Genomic DNA, 8,173 nt, shown 5'->3' with positions numbered 1-8,173 from the left:
AGGAAGTATTTGATTATAATATATTTGAATGGCTAGGTTCATATGTTCCCACTTGAGTCATTCCCATGAGATTTTTCCCTCAATGGTAGTCTCGCTATGGATACAAAATAAGACAAGAAAAGTTTCAAGGACCTGGATTTCTAATTATCTATACAAACATGACCATACTCTCTCACCTTTAGCTTCTTCAAAACACACCAATAAGATTTTGATCATTTTTTTGTAATGTCCCACTTGTGAATCCTTAGAACACAAGGATAAAACATGCATTGAATAATTGTTTTCTCAATCACAAGTTTCCTCACTACAAGATGGAGTAACCAAGTGCATAATTAAACATCTAAAAAAAACAATAAAATAGAGAACACAAAATAACTCACATGTTCACCCACATAAGTGGAAGTCTTTCTAACACTTTCAAGGATTTCCAAGAACTAAATCATACCCTTAGAACAAGAACACACTTTCATGACAATACTCAAAGGAAATCCAAATAACATCCACAAACCCTAAGAGGGAGATACTAATCTCTATATCCCAAGCACAAAGTTATTTTTAATCCCAAAATAAATATTCCTAGTATGGTTAAACATGCATGTTCATTTCCAACTAACCATAACACATTCAAAATAGTGAGTGACAACTCTCAAATGGTCATGCACAAGACAAGGGCTCAAGTTTATAATCATTCATCCACTGGACATCATGTTCAATCCTAAAATTTGGCTAAGTTTGAAATTTCCCAAAAAAACTCCTAGAAAGCTAAAACTACTCTCAAACATCTTGAAACTATATATATATATATATATATATATATATATACATAAAGTATAAGAATTATACTTAAATAGTATTAATTCTTGCCCTTGGCAGGTAACTAATGGAATCATTAGATTCCATGGTATTAGTTGGGTGCGCAATATTTTCCAAAAATTTCAAGATATTCTAATGTTTTCTACGCTTCTTTTAATACAATCTTTTTCAAAAATTATTATTATTATTATTATATATATATATATATAATCCTATTGGCCCTTGAAGAAAAAGGCAATGAAATAAATCACTTTTGTTAAAAAAAAATCAGGAAATTTGTTATTACGTTATTGTTGTCACATTTAATAGTATCATTAATAATAATGATGATGTAAATTAATGTTATTAAATGAGGCTTTTTCCTTGATATATTCATACATTATTTCTGTATTTCTTGTCGTAAGCCTCAAATTAAATAGAGACTTGTGCGTCGAAATTGTTTGTGAACAAAGTATGCAACATAGTTAAACTTCCTTCTCCAATCTCAAATTTTCATTTGCTGCCCAATTTTGTCTATGTTTGTTATTGTTGTGTGAAGATTTTGGAATTTTTTTTTCGCTCAATTGGAGGCAAAATTTCTATCAGGGGTAAAGTTTATTAGTGGGTTTATTCTTTCTCTGGGTTTTATTCACAAAATGTAGAATATAATCATGTTTTCAAGCTTTCAACTACACCCATTTGAATTTTCTGTGGTTTTCAATCGCCTTGTTCTTCTTCCACTAGATTTGTTTGAGCCTTTAAAACTCTCTGTTCTATAACTACTTCATAGGGTTTATGCTTAGTATGTTGCATTTCATATTGTTCTTTTCTTTAAAAATCATATGACTCTTTACCAATATTACAGTCTCATTTATGATAAAAAGGGATTTCTCTTAATAAAATTTGACAACTCTTGATTTGAACAATGTTCTCTTCCATTTTTTGCATCTCTTATATTATATTCAGAAAGTTAAAATGCCATATTTCAAAATTGTCAAGTTCCAAAGTTTTGAGTTTTTGTTTGTCATCTGTAATTTTGAGACTCTATATGAACCAACATGTTGTATATTTTATAGGTGAAAAGGCCATAGACAATACTAATAACAAAGTAGAGGGAACATTGGACAATGAAAAAAATGTCTGAAGCTTTTGGAGCCACTCAAACTGTACAAATGAAATTGGCATTCAATAAAAGGTGATTCATTTTTCCATTTCTGTAATTCGTCCATTCGTACAATATATTTTAGGGTTTTACCTTTCTCATGAAGAATGTCCTACCATAAAAAAAAAAGTAAATTTAAGTAAAAGATAATGGTTCCAAACTCTTAAAGACACTTAAGTTCTTTGGCTGGAGCTTGCATACACCTCATCTTTTTAATAATGAAATTTATTTTTAAATTGATCAAAATTGGAGTTATATTCGAATTCCAGTGAAAGAATACTTCGTTTACAACTAATTTTCATACTGACTGTGTACAAGGGTTTACCCAATTAGTGCCTAAATATGCTTTTCTTTTCAATTCTGAAAAAATAGTGAAGATTGAATTATATGATCAAAAAATTTAAATAGGAGACAAAGTTCTCAAAAATTAGTAAAGATTGAATCATATTTTTCAAAAAATTAAATTTCCCAGACAAACTTTGGGAGTTCTACATTACAACTTCGTATAGTGAAAACAAAAAAAGCAAAAAAAGTGGTCACCAGCGGCTATGGGTTGTTTTCCACAATTCCATTAATAATGGCTTGAATTGAATTACCAATCCTTTCCTTCATCTCTTTATTTATTTGATGTCTCTTTACCTTAAAATTTTCCTACTGAATAAGCAGATTCTGTCAAACGTTTCATCTGGAGTCATGATTTTTTGTCATGAATTCTGAAATGGTTTGGATATGGTATGAATTTTCTTTGTTCATTTCAATTTTTTAAGATACTGTTGTGGTTCTATGTTTTAAATGGTAGTCTAGCTATTACATTTAGTTCATGGTGCTTTTTATTCATTTTTGTTTCAAAGTCTATTATTGTTTCCATCAGTAAACTTTATTTTGCTACACATCTATGCTTACAACTCGAATATGTTGTGCTTTCACCATGCCTTCATGCAACTGTGTGCTTCACTTTCATTTACTCTTATGCTTCAAATTCTCATTTTGTTCTGATACAACATTTAATTTTCCTTTGATACCCTTCTATGCTTTAGATTTTGTTGTGATACAATGTTAATTTGACCTATTGTTGTCTTATGGAAAATGGTGAAGGAATCTTTGAGCATTTTCCTGTAGCTTTGAGCTCTAATTTTTATAACTAGCCTCAGGAATGAAAAAAACTTCATATCTTTACTATCTCTAAATACATTAAGCAAGCCTAAGAAGAAATTCTTTATTTTGAGGCCTCATATTCTAAATTTTTGACCTGATCATCCTTAGTGTAGATGGAATTCTGCCATATTAGATTTTGTTTATCCTTAATGCCAAGGATTTTGGGCTTTTCTGGATGTCAGTTGCCTGTACTTTTTCATATTGACTTCTTTATTCAGATAAGTGAGGGTTGTACATTTATCCACGAGGGCTTTCTTACATTTAGTGGCAATGAATTAAAGGTATCCTTTCTACTAAATTTGATTCTGGTACTATTCTAGTTTCATTCCTTGACTTACCAATGGGTGTATCATGTGTCTTTCTAGTCATTTATGTTTTTAGTTTTTTCATTTGTAAATATTTTATTATCTCTTTAAACTCAAAAACTCCTAAACTAAAAAGTAATAATATATTTCAAACAAATCCTTACAATTGATCCAATCAAGTGCAATATCTGGCCCAATATCAAATGTTTGGTTTTATGCTACCTATTTTAGGCATAGTATTGAGTTAATATTAAGAGTTAATGACATCCAAGATTTTAATGTGTAATTTGAAGAAAACTCTAATAACCAAAGTTGATTATTCTATTTGTTATGTCTCAAAAAATCTAATAAACCAACTTGAGTATTTTGTTTGTTACGCTTTCAGGCTCTCTTTTTGCACTCACAAAAATAATTGAATGCTTAAAATCTTCAAACATTCAAAGCAAAACTATTACAAGGGTTAGAACACATTGTTCTAGTTATGATTCTCCTTAAAAGGTTTTGTTTACCATGATAGTAGTCCATGGAAGAGTGAGAAGACAAGATTCAAAAAGTTCATTGGTCCTGAGTTGTTCGATAACCTATGGATCATTGTTAAAAACAAGATAAATGGCTACCAAAATAAAAATAAAATCTAACCCTTTTAGATTTTCAAGATTCACTTTTGCTCAGATGCCTCAACGTTGAAGAAATTTTGCTCTTCTCTTCATAATTTTCCACCTTCTTGAAATATTTTGCTCCTTTGCCACTTAAATTGCAGAGAATCCTGCCTTCTTTTGCTCATTTTATCTCAAATTCCAAAAAATTATTGCCTTTTTTATAATGATTTTTTGACGTCTTGAATTTTTTTATATATGGTCTTGGTGCTCAAATGGGCTTGTTAGAGCTTGAAAGGAAACCCTAAGCACACAAGAAACTGACCGAAAAGCTCAAACACATGTCCCATAGTTTAAACTTTCTTCACAACCTAATCATGAAGAAGATGACAAAAGTTAGGTTGAGATGCCAATTTATCGACACAAACCCCAAAAGTTAGGCCAAGATGTCAATCTGTCAATGTAAATTCTAAAGCATGCAAACAACAAGGAAACATGTGAAGTGTATAGAGATAGACACTATCTAGTGAGGATGTGTATGATATCCTATAGATGCAGATGCCAAACTACCTAGACAACAAAATTCATACTCCATTCTATTGAAAGACACCTGAAGTCTGAGATTAGAAATGACATATATGCCAAACTCCAGGCAAAGATGAAAGTTTAGCAAAATTTTGAATGATAATGCATAAGAAAAATACGAAAACAAAGATTACTTCAATGCACTATTGAAATACAACTACCTCCAATTAAGGAGTATCAGATATACACATACTAAGGTGATAGTCACTCAATTGCATCAAAACATAAATGTAAAGCATAAATATACAAGGCTGCGTCAATATCAATACCTGCAACATCAAATATACATGCATACCATCAAGTAACTTTGTAATGAAAAGTATGAGCATGCAAGCTCCAAATCTTGTAGATGGAGGAAGTTTGTCCTTGTCCATTGATCCCCGAGAGTTGTATAGTGTCAATGCCTCCCAACTATATGAACCCATAGGCCCAACTTGTCATGTTTGTGGAAATAGTAACCATATCATCGTCAAATTTATACACAAAAGCAAGGAGTGGCTAATACACACACTAGACAAATACATAATCTCACAGGACATCACAATGTCCAATACAATATACTAAAGCATAATGAAATCGTACGTGGAGAACACTCAACATGAGATCAACTATTCAAATACAATAAATGATAGAAAAAGACATAGTATACCAAGGGTACTACTCAATACTAATAAAGGTTTAGTGCAAAGGCATGGGAATGGAGTATTATCACACAACTCACAAAGCCTGTGCAATGTTGAACTATCCTTCTCTCATCAAGGATGCTCGGTAAATCCATATCAACATCTGAAGAAGAAAAGGTATTATGCCCCTATCAACATCCTTAATAATGGCAAGGTGAGACATACCACATCTACGTCCTCAAGCAATGACAAGGCCATCAGTCCCATAAATCTCTTGAAAATATTAAGATCACATGCATTTATTTAGTTATCACTTATTAAATACCCTATTAAGGGATACCCTAGGACCCCTTCATATCCTAACCCACTTTGGAGAGCCACTCCATGTCACTACTTAGACACTAAACAAACTCATCTCATTACACCTTCAAGGCACCAACAAAAATCATAAATAAGAATAAAACTATATGGTAAAATCCATAAAAGTCTCTCAAAGCTAGAAACCATAAAACATGGTAAACTCAAACTTCAACTCATAACATAAATTACTTTAACCATTTTTTATTAGAAGGTAAAGTATAAGACTCAGTACATCAAAAGCATGTACTACATACTTTACATTTACTGATCCATTTTAATGAGACATTAAGTAAATTTAAATCTCTATCTTCACATGTTTATGAACCATGTTTTATTTGAAAATTGCTTTTATTTTACCATTCATTTTTTAGAACATTACATTAGCTTTTAGAAAAAGTACCAGGATCTTTTACATGACATGACATATCATTATTACCATCATCCAAATCATAAACATGAGGAAATACATGTTCTAACACCATTATTACATCATTAAGTTCTTTGAAAATAATTCAATGTAGTTTCTTTTCCCTTCATTTCTCCTATAGAGATGTCCTTCTCCCTTTTACATTTGCTTTTGAATTCATGATACAAATACATATGACTTTAAGACCACTTTCAAGAGTTAATATTACTAAACATTGCAAAGATTTATTCTAATAGTAATGCAACATTAAGAATTTAAGATTTAAGAGATATTCTTCAACAACTAGTGAAAATGGACCCATACAAAACCATCCATGAAACACGAGAAATACCTTGAAAATATTTTACCACCCAACCATATGGAACCATAAATGGTCCACTCCCCCGAGCTAGGAGATAAGACCATGAAACACATGTAGGTTCGAAGGAAATCTAAGACTAGAGTTTATCCTTCCCAAAAACACATAATATCATGATCAACAACACAACAAGCACGAGAACACATCTTAACAAGTTGGAGTACACAAGGACAATTAGATGGAAAGAAAGCTCAAGAGCTTAAACTATGACTAGATGAGTATCATCTCATATTCCTGTAGTGTTGGGATCAACCGAGTGAACTAAGGACCACCATGCCACACTCAACCTTCTATAGAATATCCTTGCCCCAAGTACTCCAATAAGAATTGTGCAACCATAATATCCAAATATATTGATTAATGTTATACCCAAACACCCATAACCCATTAAGTTTATTAATGTTTCTGCTTGTTTGCAGAACTCACATGTCAAGCCATCCTATACATGGCCCTGGTCTCTACTAAGTAGGATCATCCAATGATCGCTTTTGGGCCCCAACACCTGTGGTGAGCCACTCGCATAAGGGTATCTAACCCTACTCACAAAATCACAAGCATATATAGGTTTAGTGCACATTTCTTGCATCCTATACCCCTAGGTCAATCCTTTAAACCCCAACTCATCACATAAGTAATATAATGCAAACAACACGTAAGAAGAACTTTGCAACCAAGAATAGAATCATTAACACACATGTAATACTTCTCAAGAAAATAAAATGCATCTAGAATCCCAAAACAAAAGTACAATATCACAATAATATGTACCAAGCATTAGATAATAGTACCTCCAAATAATCATCTAGAAAATACAACACTTGTGTAATACGCAGAGACATTTATATTACCCAACCTACAAATCAGATCACATAAATACACTCAAATTACAAACACGCTAAATTTCATTCTTTTCGTTTATTCTTTCGATATGATTAATTTTTATTTCTATATATTTATTCATGTTTCACAATCATATAAAATGTTAACTAAATATATCATTATAATCAGAGACACATAAAATTTCAAACACATTTATATATTTAAGAGTCCCCTTGGTTTCAGACCCTACCTAGATTCTCGTGAATATCCTTTCCCAGAGCCTAAATCGCCCTTTATTTTTCCCCTTCCCACCAAATATCCCAAATCCTTAAAATGTATTATTCTTGTTATTGAGAAAAGAATATGTTGATCATATATTTTTATTTCTTCATAACATTTATATATATATTATTCTATTTTCATAATGAAAATGATTTTCTATCCCCCCTTCATATTTACATTTTACACCACACATATGTGGTTGAATACTGTTCCTATCCTTTTAGGTGAAAAGACACCACCCTTTTAAATAAAAATTATTCTAAATTCCAAAATTGCCTTAATTAGTTACTAATTACCATTTTAGAAGTTGTTCAAGAATATTAGAGCTATATGAAGGCTACTTTAAGCCCTTTTTTATGACCTTAATTGTACTTATGTTCTAGTATAGTATTCTTCCACATGGGTAACATATATTACTTATAGTTTTTTTCTCTTGAATGCATGTTATAAACATCCTTTGTATATTAGGAGATTTCAAATTTTGCAAAGCTTTTAAGTCCCAACAAGAGTTTAATTAGGTATTAGTCTTTTACTCCTCTTTTAAATACTTATACTTTTTATTTAACCCCTTTTATTTTCCTTAGTTTTATATTCTATTTATTCTCTTTAAAGTACCGAAGGTTATTAATTAATTGCTTACATACAATTTACAAATATACACAAATAATAAAATACATCAATTATACCAATATCTATACTTATTATAGAC

This window comes from Cupressus sempervirens, chromosome 6, assembly GCF_028749045.1.
Source record: "Cupressus sempervirens isolate cs-2001-9-10 chromosome 6, ASM2874904v1, whole genome shotgun sequence".
In the NCBI taxonomy this organism is placed as follows: Eukaryota; Viridiplantae; Streptophyta; class Pinopsida; order Cupressales; family Cupressaceae; genus Cupressus; species Cupressus sempervirens.
Note: the sequence above shows the minus strand (reverse complement) of the source record.